Genomic DNA, 21,398 nt, shown 5'->3' with positions numbered 1-21,398 from the left:
CCCGTGCGCATTTGTCCTGCTTCTGGAAGGCGCTTTTGTTTTTAACGGTGAGAGGAATGCAGTAAAAGTAGCAGAGATCTGTACCCTTTGTTGTTTTGCTTTACTACACGTTCTTGTGAAGTTTCAGCGCGCTCAATTAAGCCTACTCATAAATGCATGACTTGCATGTAAATGCATGTAGCCTACACAAAAAACAAACAAGAAAAAAAAAACGCACTCACTTCCTATATTGTTATATTTGCCTGATTTGAAGTCCCATTCACAATATAGTTCATCAAAGGGATAGCCATATTATTTACTCACCCTTATGTTAATCCAACCTGTATGACTTTCTTCTGTGGAACACAAAAGATGTTAGGCAGAATTGTAGGGACTGATAGCATCAGTCACAATTCACCTATATATGCAAAGATTAATTGCGATTAATCGCATCCAAAATAAAAGTTTGTTACATAATATATTTGTGTGTGCTGTGTATAATATGTTGTATATATAAATACTGTGTGTATTTATATATACAAAATAATTATACACAGCACACACAAATATATTATGTAACAAACTTTTATTTTGTATGCGTTAATCACAATTAATCTTTGCACAGGTTAATTATATGCATGTATATATTTAAGAAAATCTGTTATTAATATATAAATATGTATATATATATATATATATATATATATATATATATAGTATTTACGTGCAAATAAATTCTTATATACATGCAGGGACGTTGGAACTATTTTGTGAGAGGGGGGGCAGGATTCCCGGGGGAATCCCCGGGGGGGGGGGGGGGGGGGGGGGTTGGCTGTCGGAATTACGCACCGTTTCAAAATATTGGTATTAAATCCATTTTCTGAGAATTTATCAGTCAACTTGTTGATTAAAACGATTGATTAAAATGAAATACAATTTATAAAAACGAAATTCTTTTAAAAAACATAATAAGACAGATTTACTGTGGGCTATGTCTGACCCATTCCAAATGTTTTCCGATATGGTGACTCTACTGATGGACCGCTCCTTGATCCATCAGTGCTTGAGTCACCATATATCGGAAAATAAAACGTTTTAAACATGAATAAAACATATCCTGTTAAGCAGAGCATTAATTTAGTTCGTTTAAATAAGAGATCTAGCGCTAAAATGTTTTGTTTTTGAAATCAAGAGGAACGCTTGTTGCCGCTGCTGTCAGTTGTAGGCTGTTCTCTGTGGCGCGCAGTCTTCACTCGGACGCGCACTTTAATCGCCTTTACGTCGGAGACTCTATTCATTCCGGTAAAATCACAAAATAAATGTGTCCTATGCTTGATATTGACTGTAACCACAGATGGACATATTCTGTTTTGATGAGAGAGAAAAAAAACTGTACCTAGGGCGGATTAGAACCCGTAACCTCTGGCACTCTGGGCAAAAGATCTACCACTAGACCATTCAAACGGTCAAATAAAATTTGGCGGATCGACGTATTTATTTATGGGTTGAATAGAAAGGCTGCACAGTTTGACAAGTTTGTACCCAGCACTTCCGAATGTGTCTCTGTGCCCAGCAAATTTCAAACTGACGCCCGTGCTTAGGTGAATTTAGGGGGCGGCCGGGGGAGGGGGGCGCCCGTAGGAGGGGGGGCGGCCGCCCCTCCCGCCCCCCCTGTTCCAACGTCTATGTATACATGCATGCATATGTATTTTATGCATAGAAAATAATTGTAGACTGCACACACACATATATTATGTAAACACAAACTTTTATTTTGGATGCAATATATATATATATATATATATATATATATATATATATATATATATATATATGCAATTTAAGTGAATTGTGACCGAGGATTTCATTCTCCTATTGTGCTCCATGGAAGAAAGAAAGTCATACATGAGCGTGTTTTTTTTTTTTTTTTTTTTTTTTGAGGTGGGGGCTGTGCTAAAGCAGGAGAAAGAATCAAAAAGACAAATGCACAAGTGAAATATAGACCATGAGCCATTAGAGAATCGATTTGAAGGTCTTTTGTTTGCTCTGGGCTGGTGAATATTTAAGCTGTGGCCCGTGTCAGTTAATTGCTGAGTGTGTCTGTGTGGATGATGGGGAGGGGGTGTCTGTATGTGTGTTTGAGGCATGCTGCCAACCAGCTGTCCGTGGAGAGCAATCCTCTTCCACCCCTTAATCATGCCTCAGAAAGAGAGACGTATTGTTCTCTCTCAAGCAGACATTACAGGGGAGAGGTCTACCATCTGCTCGTATACCCTACACCTCCCTTACACACTTTACACAAACACTCTATTCACAAACACACACGCCTGACCCCATCACACAATGCAAACCCTCTTTTCACACAACTGACACATTTATTAATCATAGCTCCTATTTTGGTGTACAAACATATATTTACAGGCAATGAAAAAGAATAAAGCCGCAATGCTGTAGATGACAGATCTGCTGATAAAGAAAGATATGTAAGGTTTGTGTGCAATTGGCAACTTTTGAAGAATTAATTCAAAACTCTGAATCTATGACATAGAGTTGTGCATTTACTATATTGAAATGTCACACATTGCAAATTTCAAGTTTCCCTAATGTATGAATATTGTTTTTGGAGATATTTAGTTTGAATAGAGGTAGAGCTCACATTCAAGTGTTTTTTGTTGTTGTTGTTGTTGTTGTTGTTGTTTCGAAACTTTTACTCTCTATTTTTACAAAATGGTTTCTGTTCTACTGCTTTAAAAAAATAAAACTGTGCCCAATTTACTCTCATCTCTCATTCACTAAACAATAACCGTTTATTTTTTCTTTGATTTTATTTAAATAATGTTCAAAATGTATTTATTCAAACTCCATAGAATCAGCACTAATCAATGTTTGTTAAAAAGCATAAACATATAAATATTAAATAATGATTCAGAAAGCTATTTTGCATAACACATTTGTTTTATTAGTAATTCTTTCATTTTTGACGGACAAAATTAATTGAAATAGTTTATGTTTATTAGTTTATGTTAAAACGAAAAGAATGACATTTTTGAAAACACATAATCTTAAATATCATTTTTACGACTATGTATTGAATACACCACCTGCTCTGGAGAAGACGCATTGGAAAGTAAGAAAGTCCCTGCCTTTTGTGAGTGGCAGCTGTGTGTAGAAATCAAGCCTGCACTTGTTGAGCAGACATTTGGACTCCAATCATATCATGTTCCTTTTTTGTCAGTATTCAAACACATACAAATGTTTTATTTAGATAAGTACAACTATAGTTAATGGCAGTTACAAAAACACTGTAGGTAATCTTTATTTGCTTCACCCATTCAGCTTAAAAGACATCAATCTCCAATGAATTCTTTTGCAAGCTCCTGTATAGGTGCAGCTATAAAATGAGAATGCTTTGCTATATTAAATCCTATATTTATAATAAGAAAACAAATAACTATTGAAGTTTCACTGTGGGCTTTTAATGTGAGCTATATCACAGTTTCTTCTCTAATTATGCAATTAGGTCTTAAAATAGCATTGCTTGTTCCATCATAAAGGTGAATGTGTAATATCTAGAGAGGCATTTTTTTCAGGAGAACATAAGGTTATAAGGAGAGGGGGGAAGACTGTCTCTGCATTGATTCTCTTTGTCTTCCTAGAGAGGGAGGAAATGGCCGCATTCCACACATTAGCATGTGCATTGGGGCCAGTGTGGCGGCCAGTATGGGTGGGAAAAGAGGGTTGAGGAGGGGTTTTCAACTTAATTAGCCTTTTCTTTAAAAACAACATGTCTACACGCATGAGCTACTGCATGTACACAAGACAAAGTTAGCTCTGTGTGTGCCGCTCAAAAATGTGTGTGCTTTTAGACTTTGAACAAATAGTATGAGGATCATGGGTTTTTCATTTTTAAAATATTAAACAGATTGACCTAAAATTCAAAAACAGAAAACTTTTTTTTAATTGATTAGACATTTGCAGACAATGACAAACACATGTCTATAAATGTATTTACAGACTGACCCAACTGCACTTGCCTAACATGCGATGCAGGGGGTTCACAGGTGAGCTCATTTGTTTGAACTAATAGTTTAACAGTGTTATAAACAAACTTTATAACCTTTTTTTGTCTTACGTACTCTACCCCACAACCCACAATATGTAAGTATAAGAAGGTTGTTTAGTTTTGTTCTCATAACGGATAAAACAAACTCACAAAGAAGTTTCTTCTCAAACTGAAGCAGTCAAAGAAAAACAACAACAGAGATATGCAAAATGTAGCAGTTTCTCTGGATTTACTATTATATGTATAAGTACAATTAACATTTGTGTTTTTTTCTGTAAACTACTGGCAACATTTATTTCAAACTTCAAATAAAAATGTTGTCATTTAGATCATTTATTTGAAGGAAAAAAAAAATCCATGTTTTCAGATCTCGAATAATGCAAACAAGTTTATATAAATTTTCAAACAACACAATACTAATGTTTTAATTTCAATAAAGTTAAGGAATCAATATTTTATAACCAATATGGAATAACTCTGATTTCCAAAAAAAAAGTTCCTTTCAGGCAAGTCATTTCACTCGGCGGGCCATTTGGCAGCTATTTCAGTCATGCAAGTGCAGCTCCTATCTCTTTGAATAGGGAAACATCAAGTTCTCCAAAGCTGTTCACCAAACTTACGATTAAATCCCATATTTTAAATCATCAGTGAAATCTGACAACCACTATCTCATAAATGTTGCTTCTTATGCTCAAATACCATTTAAAAAACTTTAAAAAAAATTCAGGCTAGACCAGCCAAGGCGCATGTGCAGTCCTAAGCGTACGTCTCCAAAACTGGTGACACAAACCCTGCGTCCCAATTCGCATACTATCCGTCCTAAATAGTATTCGAAAATAGAATTAGTACGTCCCAAATCGTAGTATGTTGAAATGAGTGTTTCAAAGATTTGAACCATTGAACCATTTGAACCACAAACCATTGCGCGTTGGACGAGGATTCGGTTAGAACTACAAACACGAGTAAAAAGTGTTAAAAAACTACAGACACGTAGTTGATACGGAGGACGCAGTTGTGTATAGAGGTTTAGATAAAGAGCTTTGAGTGATTCATTATCAGTATCTAACCTGACGAAAATGAATTTATTCAATGTTGTCCACATTATATTGCATGCAGCAGCAGCATTGTGAACTTTTGTAAAGACACGTTTAGCCGTTACGTTTTAAATGCATCATTATATTCAAATTGCAAACACATGAGGAGAGCATGAAAGACCCACAATTGGCAGATGAACGTGCTCTCCGAAACGGTAGGAAATAAAATTAGATAGAATGGAGGATTTTAACTGTGACAAGATGATTGACAGGGCAGTTTACGGTGACAGAATGCACGTGATAGTATGTCCCAAAGCTTGCCTACTCTTTTGCTACACACTCAAAAGTATGTACTTTTTCCTCACAAAAAAAGTACATACTTTTAGGGCGTAGTATAAGTAAGCGAATTGGGACGCAGCAAATGACTAATTCGGCCATATTGGGGCGTTGCACTTTCTTCCATTCATAGTAACACGAGTGCACCATCTTTGTATATCTAAAGTCTTTGTTTCCAAGTACAGCTTTCATGTTTCTAGGCATTCTCTCTACCAGTCGGTCACATTGCTGTTGGGTGACTTTATGCCACTCCTGCCACAAAAATTCAATTGTGACATTGTGTCTTTCCTCTTGATCACATTCCAGAGGTTTTCAATGAGGTTCAGGTATGGAGTTTGGGTTGGCCATGACAGAGTCTTGATCTGGTTGTCCTCCATTCAAAGAGTCTGGCTGTGTTGCATGGAGCATTGTCCTGTGGGATAAAAACAATCCTTCGAGTAGGAAACACTGTCAGAGCAGAAGAAAGCTCATTTTCTTCCAGGATAACCTTGTACGTGGCTTGAGTCATGCATCCTTCACAAAGACGGGTGTGGCTGACTGTGATCTTCTCTGATGAGTTCAGTTTTCAGCTTTGCCCAACACTTGGTCCTCTATTAGTTAGATAGAGACCTGGAGAAGCCTGGAACCCACTGTGAAATTTGGTGGAGGATTGGTGATGATCTGGTAGTTCTTCAGTAAGGCTGGAATCAGGCATATCTGTTTTATGGGCTTGATAAAATCACAATATTTCAATCAAAGCATCCCCTTAAACTGGGATTTCGGAGAAAACAGCGAGGTAGTAAGATCAATCTTGCTTACTATATCTATAAAACAAAACATAGACCTGGGTCTTTCTAATGTCAAAGGGCAGCTGCTGGGGCAGTGATCTCTATCTCTCTCATCATCTCTGCCATATTTCAACCAGCCTTTTGGCCTTTCATTTGCCTAACCAAATCCATTCTGGCCTGAGGGCCAGTAGTCCATTAATGACCCCTTAACCCCTTTCAAATAACCCTATGCAAAGGACAGCTGCTCACATCTTAAAATTACTATTGAAAATGTGGAGCTGTCCATGACCATTGGAATATTAGCTATGACAGGTGAGGCCAGGCATACTGAGGGCTCTTGTCTCAGCCCTCGGGGCGTCATCTAAATCTTCCCCTCGATCACTGGAGTGACAGAGCTTTCTTTCAGGTGATTCTGCGGGGAATGAATCTATTTGGTATTTGATGACTAAATGTTCCACAACACATATTGAAAAGAATCACTTTTCTAGGTATCCAGGTGTGCGTTGAGTGTAATAGTGGGGGTCAAGGCCCAGGATGCTGTCACATGCTTGTGACGTCTACTCTTTGACCGCTCCTTTGAGCTCCAAATGTCTCACTGACAGTGGCCTTCAAAGGCAGGTTGCAATTTTCTTCTCTACTTCACAGAACACAATGAAAGCTTTGGCCAGCACATCAGAGTCCACACAAAGAACAAAGGGCTGTTCATGTGCCTAAAGCACTGGACTACAATACAAACCTGACATACACACACACACACACACACACACACACACACACATCACTGTATGATTTTAAATTTCACTGCACACTTCAGCAATTCCTTAAAGTGACAGGAGCCTAATATTCCTGCTGTTGTCTGTGTCATTAATGCTAATAAAATAAAATAAAACATCATCATCATCTACCATGTTCGAGAGAAAAGAAGATTGTAAGTAGAGCAGTCAGGAGGAAAGTGATGTCGACAGCTTGAAGGATTAGCAGCAAAAAAATAAATAAAATAAAAATAAAAAATAAAATAAAATAGCAAACCAAAAAAGCTGCACTCAAAATAGCAAACTTATAAAATAGCAATATAGCAAAAATAGCAAAATAGCAAACTTATAAAATCTGCTTTCTAATATGAAACACTTTAAATAAAGTTCAGTTTGTTAGCTTTAAAGGGGGGGGGGGGTTGATTGCGATTTCACTTTTTTCATTTTAAATAGTGTGTAATGTTGCTCTTGGTGCATGAAGAGTATCTGCAAAGTTGCAGCGCTGAAAGTTCAGAGATAAGCAGAGATATCGTCTTTTAAAAATCAGGAAGTATATTGCCTACAAAAACGACTCGATTGGGACTACAGCTGGGTTTTAGACGTCACTAACTCATACATTTGCATCAACCCTCCCTCCGGAATATGCAAAAAAGGGCATGCGCATATTTCTGAGTGTGTTGTGTTCACCCAGCTGTCAAGTCTTCTGTGTTCGAGCTTCCCACGGACGCTGTACTTCGTCAACAATGGATACAATTTATGTTTGATTATGTTCCTGAAAATGACGATCGTAATTTAGCGCTCTGTGCTGCGCATTTTACGGAAGACAGCTTCGAGAATCTCCACGAATTCAATGCCGGATTCAACAAGAAACTGTTACTAAAACATGAAGCAGTTCCAACTTTAAAACCAGAGGCAGCAGTTGTTGGGCCACAACCTGTAAGTAGGCTAAGACTTCATCATATTAAATGTATTTGCATGTATAATTCCAGACGTAGCCTGTGTTTTCTTTTTTTCAAATGCCAGCGCTGGCTTTATAGCCACTAGGCTACTAGTTATGCTATTTTGTGTCTACGACAAACGCGTACAAACATTATGGACCTGAATTTTGTATAAGTACTAATGTTGTAAACGTATTTTTCATGTATATAATGCTTTATGACGTTATTTTCGATTTGATCAAGACCGTAAACTTGCCAACGCTGTTTGTGTAACATTAGTAGCCAGTCAGTTGTTATTGTTGCAGTCAGATGCTATTGTGTTACACAAACGTGTATAAAGTTAAAAAATGTAGAAAATTACCATTCAGAAACGTTTAGTAAGAGCTATGTGTGGTGAGGTTCTGCTGGACTCTCTTTATCGCCGCTTTCTCGGTCTGATTCTGCCTCAAAATGATACTGCAGTTCACAGCATTATTTACATCTGAGCGCAGGCACGTTTCGCCCGTAAAGGTAATAATGGGTGTGAAGTATCCGGACAACGTGAGCGACAGTTTAGCCAATCACCACACACCAGCCCAAACTAACCAATCTGAGCCCACTGCCTGTTTCTGAGGGAGTGGTTTCATAGACTCAGGAAGTCGACCACTCGTTCAGGGTCAGAGGATAGCGCGGCTTACAATAAAGGTGAAGTTTATGAAAAATAAGACTTTTTAAAAAAGAAAACCAACGAATACATGTTATATTGCACCCCATAAACAGAACCATGCAAAGAAAAAAAAGCAGTCAACCCCCCTTTAATAACATTAGGTATCATGAACAATGAACAACAAAATGTATTAATCTAGGTCAATGTTTGTTTATAAATGTATATTGTTTATATTGTACATTATTATTTCATGATTAGTTGGTTATTTTTCTTTTAAACAAATTGAAATTAATCATTGTATTACCATGTGGAAATTAAAATAAACCAAGTTTAATAAATCCTTCAAAAGCACAGTTCATTGTTATGTCACGTTAGTTGTTGCAACTAATGTTAACATATAGAATCTCTAGAGCCCGACCGATAAAGGATTTTGAAGGCCGATACCGATAGAAATATTTTTTTGTTTTAAAATCCGATATTCCGATATATCGGCCGATATATATATATATATTTTTTTTCAGACACACGCAACAAAACATTAAAAGATTTCCCTAAAATTGTTAATTGTAGTTATTTATGAGTTTTAACTAAAATAATATGATAAAGCATTTTAAAAAGAAACTTGTTTCTTTTATTGTCAGAACAGAGGAACATCAAAATATATTAAAGTTCTGATAAATAAAATAATAATTAGTCCCTACATTGCCTTATAAGCACTTAAATTCACTTCTTAAAATCTTTCCATCAAGCTACATCAAACCATTTTCAATCATCAGTTGCTGCCTGTCTAAAACCTAATATTTAGCGATCCTAAATCCATAACAGAACGACAGTCTGCAACGCACACTTGGCGTCGTAGGATTTCACATACGTGTAAAAGAAAAGCTAACTTTCATGCACAAGATACGTCTGATACTTTTTCTCTATGTCTAAATGTTCACTCCTCGCAAGTCTAACTTACATTTTACAATGCAGGGACTAACTACAGATGTGCTAGTTATAAATACAGTAATCATTACTTTATTTAGGCAGAAAAAGTTCATTGTGGTTTCTAAGCTCATTAATGTTAATGTTAGCGGTCTTCCACTGATGATAGTGGCATTAGCTTTGTGGTTAGCTAGTCTATGATGAGCCATAATTTAGCAATAGATAACGTCTATACTGAAAATTGTAAAACATATTTCAATATAACAGGACAAGGAGAGATGATTGAAATGTGTTTCATCCGTTTTTATTTTATTTTTTAAAATATTCATTAATCGGCCATTATAACTGCCGATACGATAGTTTGGAAAATACCTAATATCAGCTGATAATATCGGCCGGCCGATATATCGGTCTGGCTCTCGTATTGATTTTATAATAAATAATAAATACAAACGCAATAGCAAAGTAAACCCCTGGATATTGACGATTTGTGCTTACCACTAAAGATAATAAAAAAATGAATAAACCAACTGTTAGTTACAGTGGAGTAATTTATAAAAAGGGTTAGAGAAAGCTATGTGAAAATCTGCCCTTGTGCCTCACAGACGGTCAGACATTCCATGATATCACTGTTGCGGAAAACTATTCCAATTTTCTATTGGACCCAATTTCTTCTGTTTATGGCACTCAGAAGAAAAACAAAGCTTGTTTATACCATAAACACGATCTCTTTAGCATGCACCAGATTCCACTTCACTGTTTTTGCTGATAATATTTAACCCTCATCGTGCGCTGTTTAGTAAACACATGGGGCAATTTACATTTTCTTTAACTTCTTATTGTATGCTCTTAAAAAATATTATTTTAAGGAGGCATGAAGAACCTTTAAAATCCATGGAACATTTCCATTGCACAAAAGGTTCTTTATTTATAGTGGGAAAAGGTTTTTCATATTATTGAAATATTCTTCACACTAAGAATTTTTTTTACTTCTATTGCAAAAATCCCCTTTACTTTTAAGAGTGATACCGAAGGAGCATATCAATTAATATGATATCAATTAAAATATGTAAACATTTATATATATACATATATATATATATATATATATATATATATATATATATTTTAAAGTATGATATACTATAATATGATTACTTTATTACGTTAAATAAGATTTGTGTTTGATTTTGCTGTTGTTTTCTGTAAACAAAGCCTGAGGAATTCAGTAGCAGATGCACCTGTCACACGAACACCATATGGCACATCTGAGAAGAGAGCATTCACTCTTCAAACCCCCTCTGCTTCCTTTCAAACACAAACACATACAGGGGAACCTCTCGTGTTACTCTCTAAATTTCTACTTGTGCACGGAAAGTAAAAAAAAAAACCCCTGAATTTATTGATATAAACAGGCCACAGAAGCACCAGACAAGAACATTATTAACTTCATGTCCTGTTTTATGTTTGGAGTCTACCATGGATGTGTGTGTGAAAATATGCCTTTTTCCTTTTTTCCATTTGACAAATATTACTGAAGCCGTTCCCCTCTGTTAGAAAATCATATGTGAAAATAAGTTTTAAGAATTAAAAAGTTTCCAAATCAACATTGTAATGCAATGTTACATGTATTTTCTATGATAGGCTAAAATTGTAATGATAGATAAAAACGGTTTAGCAATCACCTCAGCCACTTCTGTTCCAAACTCCCTTAATGTGTTTACCAACAGTCCCCCCATACGCTGCAAGGTTTCCCCCCTTGACAGCACCTGTCCCCCCTCAGAGCAGCTTTATGAATAAGAGGTATTCTCTCACTTTCTCCCCGCATTCCACACGGCTATTATGACGAGAGCAGGTGTAAAATAGTCTGGGCTGGATAGCGTTTCAGCTTCACATCAGGAGAGTCTTTCAGCCATCATAAGGGGCAATTGTTATTGAGGTCTTCCACGATGTGAACCTAACCTACCCCATATATTATTTAGGGGGATGTATATATGTGTGTGTGTCTTTGCTGAATTAAAAGTATTACTTTCTTTCTCAGAAAAAAAAGTCTTACAGATACCACTCATTAAAGCATAATATGCATAAATGTTTCACTTTGTTAGCAAATGCTGTAATTATATACTTGTTTGCCAACAGTAGCTGCGTTTACATGGACCCTTTTAATCGGATTGACGGCTCAATCGGACAAAAAACCAAGTAAACTAGAATCCGACTAGAATTTCGATCGGATTGAAAGGGGTGGTTTACTCTTTTTGTAATCCGAGCGAGAAAACATGTAAACACTTGATCGGATTGAAAGCCGAAACTAAAAGGACTGCGCATGTGCAATGACGTTGAAATAGCGTAATGACGTATGACGCACGGAACGAGCTGTTCTTCCTGTTGAATAAAGTGTCATACAAATGAATGTTCCTTTGTTAAAAAATTCTCATTTCACTCCATGTCTGTGAAGTGAAGCAGGACAACGTCCCAACAGTGCTTGTTTTACATTCTCATCCACACACAACTTTTGGGCGCGGACTTTTACTGTGTGATAAATACAATCAGCACGGCAAAACGGTTCATGCTCATCGTCACCAAATCATGACCAGAGACGGATAAAAATTAAAAAGATGGATAAAAAGTCTGTTGTTTAAAACAAATACAGAACTAATAGTTATGCTTATGCATGAACAGTGCATATCCGTGCAGTGTGCGCATGTCAAAAAATCAATTCCGATTTGAATCTTGTGACATATAAACGCGCACATCAACCTGATCACTTTAGTTATAATTCATGTAAACACCTTGATCGGATTCATCAATCATATTGATTTCAATCCGATTGTGTCTATGTAAATGTAGCTACTGACAGTATATATAACATACAATGTCAAATATTTATACGTATTGCTTTCTAAGTCTCAGTTGTGGCAAATAAACTTTACCACAATTTTAGATGATAATTGAACGTACCATTGTTTGTCGCAATGTCATTCTTGCGCTATTCGTTTGTCCTATTCTTATTTAGCGAAAAACATATACATTGTGTTTTAAATAAAATCAAATGTGTTGTAATGTTGATGAGATGACAATGAGATGTCGTTCACTCAGGTTTTTTTTAGGATTACAGCAAATGGCTTAAATCAACATTGTTTGCGTTTTCTTCCGTATACGGAGGTGGCTAATTCGTAACAATTCGTACGACCTCACTTGTAAGAATTAGTACGATTTTAGCTAATTCGTACATATTTTACGGATTGGCCAATTCGTATGATTCGTACGAATGACCTGCCCCTAAACCTACCCATCACGTGGGTTTAGACAAATCGTACGAATTTGTATATGAATTAGTACGAATTAGCCACTTTTTAATCACTCGTACGAATTTGTGCGAATTGGTCGTGAGACAGCGTTGGAATCCCCTATTAACCCTATGCCGAAGCAAAGGAAAAAACAGCAAATCACAACTATTCAGAACTATTCAGTTTGGCTGCGCGATAAATACTCAATACTAATCAAACGATCAGTAACAGACAAAGCAATAGTGACATATTCTGAAAACATTCAGTCGAGTTGACTAAAAAAAGTGAAAAAACCCACTGCCTTATTAAGTAAATTATTAAGAAAAAAAAAACTTCATGTGCAATTGAAAAAAAATCAATTGTGTGAACTTTTATTTTATGAACAATTATTTATTTATTATATATACTTTTATATACTATAATTACTTAATAATTGCAAGTGAACAGGTTTCCTCACTTTTATAAGTTAAGTCAACTGATCACTTTTTACAGTGTTGTTGCTCACACACACATTGCTGTCGACACGGCATCAATCGTTTATTTTCAGTCTGCTTCGAACTGTCTTGTTTGAAAAAAACAAATCTGAAGTAAAATGAAGCGAACAAACATTGTCTTGTCGACACAATCTGGAACGGCGTTAAAAATAAAATTCATCCACACTTTCTAGATGTGTTAGGATCACAAGGATGCTAATGCAAAGACTATTTTCCACAACATGGCACTGTAAAATGTCTTGTAAAAGGCACATCTATCGTTTTCTTGCTGGAGTAAACCTGTTTCCGTCTATATCATGACGTGTGAAATGGGTTGGCGGGGCTAAAGAGGCAATGACGTAGACACTGATCTTTCGTCACACTATGACATAATAATGTGACAAAATCTGAAACGACTCATTTTTGTAGCCTGGTTTCAATAAAACTATTTTTGGATTAATAAGGAAGTTTGAAATTTACAGGGTTTTTATAATAGTACTATGACGTGTCAAAACAAGATCAAGGAAATTTTGATTTGTCAATTCATGACCCCTTTAAACTGAATAAGAAATGTTCCTTCAGCACAAAATCCGATGAAGATTATTATAAACAGTTATTATGGCAGTTATTTTAAACTGTAATAAAATGTCACAATACTAATTTTTTTCACTGTATTTTTTAATCAAATAAACAGCCTTCTTTAACTTAATAGATTTATTTCAAAAACATTTTTACTGACCTCAAACTTTCCAATGGTATATATATTACCTTTTACATGTTTGCTTTTTTATACAGTGAGGATAGAAACCTTCAGCAAGTTCTCAATCAGATCCCTTTCTGTTATTTAATTAATCCCAGAGCTCAGCTCATATTAAAGTCATAGTAAACTCAACGTTCATTGCTGATACAGCATTTAGCATTTTCTTCAGTATGTGATAACGATCTAAACGGATCAGGTCTCATGTGCAGCACCAGGACACAAGAGCAGATGGTCTGGAAACCTCCCCCACCAGCTTTGATAAAGTTGTCTCTCTAGGCCATTTTGACTGGGGATCCATGGGATGTCTCGTCAACCATTGAAATCAGATGGATGCTTCTAAGCCTTCTATGCCTAGTGACAAGACTCGCACACATACAGAGACACGCATAGGCCAGGTGGCGAAGAGCAGGACTGAAGGGATAGGGCTGGGCTGTGTATCTCACTGTCCAGCTGCTGAGTGGAATCTCACAGTATTGTTGCAGCATGATTGTTGTGGCGCCTTCTGCTTCTTTTTTTGTCTGCATATATGGTGCCGGATGAAGTTCTTTTCATAATTTGGCTTCAAAGAGGCTGTTTCCTTAAAAATGCTGAATGCCTATTTAAAATAAATAAATAAAAACAGATCTGTATTGATTGTATGAATCTGTATGTTTTCATTTTATGATACCAATATGTATATTTTCAGAGTAAACAATACTTATCTATAGAGTCTGTAAAGGTCAGTTTAGAGTTTAAAGGGTTAGTTCACCCAAAAATGAAAATCCTGTTAGTATTTACTCACCCTCATGTTGTTCCAACCCCGTAAGACCTTCGTTCATCTTCAGAACACAAATTAAGATATTTTAGATGAAATCTGAGAGCTGGATCACTCCTGCATACTAGTCCATATAGGCTTCTTGAGGAATTGAAACTTGCCGGCCTCGAAAATGTATTAAAGACATCATTAAAATAGTCAAAGTGACGACAGTGGCTCAATCTTAAGTTTATCAAGCAACGAGAATACTTTTTGTGCGCAAAAACAACAAAAATAACGACTTTATTTCAACTATTAATTTACTTCTCTCTCTGCATCGAGTCAGGTTACTAGTTTAATAGCGTAAGCTTCTGATATTGTACGTCACACGCATCACACACATGACCAGCGTCGGCCAATAGTGAGCCTACGTGTGACGTAGCTATACGCTATCATGCTACGTTAACTGATACAGGCCCATAGAGAAGTAAATGAATAGTTGAAATAAAGTCGTTATTTTTGTTTGTTTTTGTGCACAAAAGTGTTCTCGTTGCTTGATAAAGTTACGATTGAGCCACTGTAGTCACTTGGACTATTTTAACGATGTCTTTAAGTTAACTTTTCGAGGCCGGCAAATTTCTATTCCTCAAGAAGCCTATGGACTAGTATGCAGGAGTGGTCTTACGGGGTTAAAACAACATGAGGGTGAGTAAATACTGACAGAATTTTCATTTTTGGGTGAACTACCCCTTAAAATTTTTAAGATTAAAAAAGATAGATGAGCAAGTGTTGTCATTAAATAATTAATAGATAGATCCGATGTGACAGAACACCAGTTCATAAAGCAAATATAAGTCAAACCTGTCCTCAAATTCACAAACGAGTCATGAAAACTCAGTCAGTTTGGTTACATTAATGTGGAATGTGGCACTGTAACAGTAACAGTCAAAACGCAATTTAAAGTTGAATCCATGCACAGCTTATTTAACACAGCAAAATAAACAAAACTAGACAGTGACTTGACATAAACTTGACCATACATTGAAACAAAGACTCACCAACAGCAGGTTAACAAAGACAGGAAAAAAATGGAAACATGGAAACGGTATATATACACACATACGCACACACACACACTTAGTCAAGTCAAGTCGAGAATGTATGTATATAGTGCTTTTTACAGTACAGAGTCTAAATAAACACAGTCTAAAGACTAACAAGATACAGATATGAATAATTAAGACGATAAACCAATGACAAGACAGAATTGATGAAACAACCAAAGAGAACGTGACGCATGAAACAAGGTCAGAAGAACAGGGGATGCACATGACAGGATCATATGAGCGAAACAGGGAATCAAGACATGACTGAATTAACACTGTGAACATGAACTTAATACAAGACATGAACAAAATCCAAAACCAATGTTACAGCACTTTCTTTTTATTAGAAAGATAGTTCTGTTGTGTGTGAACAGAACCATGTTTAGCACTCTAACAGAGTAGCCTACTAAAAAATGCATTCAACTGACACCATTACATAGGAAACTGAGACGTTTGATCTTTTGCACAACAAGAGAGTAACACAACATGACAATAACAAAACCTCTTGCATAAAGCAAAGAAGTGCATTGCTGCTTAGCTTAGTCATTTAGGGGCCAATGAATTCTAAGCTGTGTCAAATAACAGTACAGCATAATGGGCATCTGTATAAGATCTTCAACTCAAAAGATGTTGCAACATGATAATGAACCAATAATATAAAGCCATACGTAAACAACAGATTGACTGTTCATGCTATTAGACAATAAAAAATACACATGGACACTTTAGAATTAGACTAAACCCCTCCAAATGAATGTGATAAGTTGCCATTACCATTAATTTAATTGAAGAATGTTTTTTTTTACACATATTTTAATTCAGCTCATTAAAAATAAATCAGTAATAAATTAGTTTTGGGGCAACATGAAGTGAATCTCCCAGTATGTGTAACTTTTACATTTGTCAAACAAAATGTTCCTATGTTGGTCCAATTTTTTATTTTATTTACTGAAGTTCAAATAAGTTTCTTGTTTAAACAGGCAGTTTCATTCATCATTATACCCAATGTGTTTTCAGCAGCCAATTACAGTCTATAGAGTCACATGTTCCTTCAGAAATTATTATTATATTCTAATTTGCTGATTTTGTGCTCAAGAAACATTTCTTATTATCAACGATGCAGTACTGCTTAATATTTTTGTGGATACATGAAACATTTTTTTTTTCAGGATACTTTAAAATAAAGAGTTAAAAAGAACAGTATTAATTTGAAATAGAAATATGTTGTAACATTACAAATATCTTTAGTGTCACTTTCGGAATTGTGTATAAATGTATAATTTTCTCTCTCTCAATTAAAAAGAAAAAATTCCAATTTAAAAAAAAATCTTACTGACCCCAAAATCTTGAATGGGAGTGTATTGCGAGTTTAAGGAATGACTAACAATTCATTAAAAAGACACACGAAAAAAAAAAAAAAATAAGCAGAATGTGAGAGAAAAGAATGCTTTCAGTAGTTTTAATATAAAAAATAGCTTGTATATTTTTCCATGTATACGCCTCATTATCTGTTAATTAGTATTTTTTTTAATGTAGGAGAGAATGCATTTTTCTATAAACAAATGGTTCAAAAAGTCTGGGACCACTACTGTAAATTATTCTGTAAATTAAAATATATATTTGTAAAGACAAAGTTTTTGGTATCGCCTGTAAATAACCACCATTGCTTGTGTTATACAAGCATTGGTTTGTTTAATTAGGGTAGGAGGGCAAGGGGAATGGACTTTGGATACCCCTGGCTGCCCCCAGCTCTGTCCTGCCTGTCTGTCTGCCTGTTTCTGGCACTCTGCTCCCATTGTCAGGCACTTCCTGATGGGAGGTGCTTGGGCAGAGAGCGTTCAGTCAACTGCAAAGGAATGCAGGCAGAAATTACGGATGTTTCCTGGGATTTCAAAATGCAATTCCTGCTATTTTCCAGCCTGGCGTCTGGAGCGAGTGCTTCCGGCTATACACACATTTAACACACAGAGCCTGAACCCTGAAACCGTGTCGCTGGAAGTGAAGCAGACGCCTTTTAAAAAGAGGACATCGGGGTAGGGGGATGGGGGGCCCTCATGGCAACAATGTACGTGCCTGGAACCTCACATGGAAGAGGAGGAGGAGGGTCCACAACTCTTCAAAAAAGCATAAAAATTGTATGCTCAAATTAAGTGTGATTCATATACAACATTAATGCAAGAAAAATGATTGTGTGTCACTGTGGGTTGAGTAACTGTTTTGAATATTCGGATTGCAAAATCCTAGTCATCCAACTTCATTCCATATTATGACACTGGCATAAATATGACAATACATGACATACTTAACACCCATCCAAGGGTAACATGAGACGCATTTAACAGCCCTCCTTTACTTCCTTCCATTATAAGCACATCACAATAGTTGAAGTACGAAAGCCGACTCACCTTTTAACATTAAAGAGTGTAATTACCATTTGACTGGGCAAGAGGAAATGGGGCTCCATACCCAGAGGCTGTGTTAAACTAGCCCAGCCAAAACCACATAAAGCCAAAAAGGGGAATAAGAGAAGGAGCGTAATGAATGAGCGTAAAAAATACAGCAGCCATGGAAAGACTCAACGAGGCCTTCACTTCCAGTCAGTTACCTGAGACCACAGCTCACTCCTACTGCCATTCAGAACAATGTACTGCCAAACACACAAAGAGAGCGGGAGGAAATGTGTGGGAAAGAAAGAACAGACACTGTGAGAGAAACACGAGTTGGAATCAGAAAGTCATGTTCATTCCAGCACGCTGAAAAGCTTTCATCCACTATACAGTATGCCCAAAGGTCTGAGGCCACATTAAAGATCTGGTGTAAATTAACCTGAAAATAATTAGTTTTATGTTTTATGATGAAATGTTATGATCTTCTGTGGATCAAATGACAAAATTCCTATGTAACATTTTTTTTTATTCTCTACTGTTCAAAGTTCAGCAACATTTTGTAATGTTTTTAAAGGAGTCTCTTATGCTCACACAGAGGCTGCAGTAAAAACAGTAATATTGTGAAATCTTACTATAATTAAATATAAATGTTATTGTAATTCATTTTAAAATGTAATTTAATCCTGTAAAAAGCAGTATTTTCCGCAGCCACTACTCCAGTCTGATGCCGATTTAATGTTAAAGAAACATTTGTTTTTATTATCAATGTTGAAAACCGTTGTGCTGCTTAATATTTTCGTGGAAACCGTGATACTTTTTGGGGGATTTTTTTTAAACGTCAAAAGAACACCATTTATTTGAAATATATTTCTATGTAACAATGTAATTTTGCTTTGTATTTATTGCATCCTGGCACACACACACACACACACACACACACACACACACACACATATATAATTTACAAACAGCCAAAAAAAAAAAAAATACAAAAACAGTTCCAAAGAACTCTTTGTAAGTATAGAGGTGATAATTTTTGCTAACAAGAAGATCTCTATTTCTCCCGCTTTCTGGACTACCTTCATCCAAACCTGAATTTCCACATTCTTGTCTTGGCACCTATCTGTTGCTCTTTAACTTTAGCTAGTATGTAAACTGAGACAAGAATGGAGCTGACATTGCTCTGTTTTTCTCAGTGTGAATGTAAGAGTGTGTGTGTGAGAGAGAGAGAGACCTCTTAGATTATATCTCATTTTCCTAACACTATTTTTATAGTGACTATTTCTGTATTTCCCAACATTCCAGGGATGCATCACAGAGCTAAACAGGGAAGTCTGTAGTTGTAGACAAGAAGACTGCTTGTTTACTGGCTTCTGCTCTAGGGCATATAGCAGCATGCAGAACATTTGTCAGGTGAGCATCTTTATGTAATCAACATTCCTTTCCACGTGTGAACTCACTGAGATATGAAAGATAGCATGTCAATAAACATGGTGTAAGATCATATTGCATCATATATTGATCATGTATTTTTCTAGCAGTATCTCTAATTCAGTCTTTTTATATTAGTTAATCAAGTAAATTCTGCAGATATACACTACACAAGCAAATATAAGGATATTGACATTTAAAAAATCATAAGGTGAAATAAATAAAGAGTAAATTAAGGGGGGAGGATAGAGAGAGAGAGAGAGAGAGAGAGAGAGAGAGAGAGAGAGAGAGAGAGAGAGAGAGAGAGAGAGAGCCAAGGTTTAAAAAAATACTTGAATTAATAAATGAAAATAAGAATACATATTTAAAATAAAATAAAATCTGTCCACAAAAAACTGAACAGAACATGAGCAATCACATTTAATAATAATAATAAAAAACAATACTAGATGATAAAATTTGATTTAAAAATCAACAAATATTCATCGGCATGCTACTGCATACACCAATGAAACAATAATAATACTGAAATTTCAAAGAACGTCGAAATAGGAGAAATGTGAAATAGGAGGAAAATGTTTATATATATATATATATATATATAATCTACACACACACACACACACACACATTTATTTAAATAAATAAAAGTAAATAAAATAAAATATATTTTAAATATATTAATTTTATATTAATTTTTTGTTATTATTATTTTTTTTTTTATATAAATTATGCCCACAAACAAACAAGGCCAGAATGGGCAATCAAATTTATACAAATAAAAAAATATATTGCTTGATGATAAATTATTTAGATTTTAAGTATTGATTTTGTATTGAGTATTGCAATGCTACTTTAGTTTGGCAGTCTCTCCTTTTTCCTGATGAGTCTTTGACCCGCATAGCCATAGGTTACAGCCTGAGAAAACATATGGAGCCAACTGAACAAACATCTTACTACTGACCACGGGAATGCTCCGACTGACCCAACTCACCACGCTGCCAGTGCAGCTAAAGATGACATACCAGAGAGACAGCGCAGATGGGTGGTCAGTGATGATCGGAATGAAGAAACACACACACACACACACACACACACACACACTAATGTACTGTAAAAGGACCCATGGTAGGGCAGGACCTGTTACATCCTCCTATTGTATGTGTGTGCTGATCATTAAGGATGGGAGGGACATTTGACCTGCTGATAGCCCTCGCCAGACGTGCAATGGAGCGGTTAATGTCATGCACAGACCCGGAGCTTTCTCAGGACATGGATGAGAGCAGACGAGATAAGACCAGCCTCACACCTGCTCATCATACACCAGAAAGTCTTCATCACTAAACTTAAACTCATTATCACTATTTTTTGTCTTTTTTTTTTTTAAATCTTTGGTTAAGTTTTTTTTTTTAATAATTAGTTGTTCACAAGTAGTTTAGTAAATCGCTACTTTCTTAAGTTTATTCTTAGATTGTAGTTACTTTGTATTTTATACACTACTGTTCAAATGTTTGCGGTCAGTGATATATATTTTTAATTCAATTAATCAAAAATGACAGTAAAAACTTTCAAAAGGTCTTCTTTTGAACTACTCTATTCATCAAAGAATGAGTAGCATAACATAACAGTTTTCCACTGTGGAAATATGAAGTGCCTTTTGAAACATTATATATAAATTAGGGCTGTCAAACGATTAATCGCGATTAATCGCATCCAAAATAAAAGTTTGTGTTTACATAATATATGTGGGTGCACTATAATTATTTTGTACATTTATAT

At 35.7% G+C, this 21,398-nt stretch overlaps 1 long non-coding RNA gene across 1 annotated transcript in view; it reads right to left on the bottom strand.

Moving 5' to 3' along the window:
* Nucleotides 1–301: 301 nt before the first annotated feature.
* LOC148977718 (uncharacterized) overlaps nucleotides 302–21,398 on the bottom strand; it is a 36,963-nt gene continuing 15,866 nt past the window's right edge. The window contains exon 3 of the long non-coding RNA XR_016169495.1: nucleotides 302–335. This is a non-coding gene — a long non-coding RNA (uncharacterized LOC148977718). The remainder of the gene's footprint in view (nucleotides 336–21,398) is intronic.

This window comes from Pimephales promelas, chromosome 8, assembly GCF_988280905.1.
Source record: "Pimephales promelas chromosome 8, fPimPro1.hap1.1, whole genome shotgun sequence".
Classification (NCBI taxonomy): domain Eukaryota; kingdom Metazoa; phylum Chordata; class Actinopteri; order Cypriniformes; family Leuciscidae; genus Pimephales; species Pimephales promelas.
Note: the sequence above shows the minus strand (reverse complement) of the source record. Positions and strands in the feature narration are given on the sequence as shown.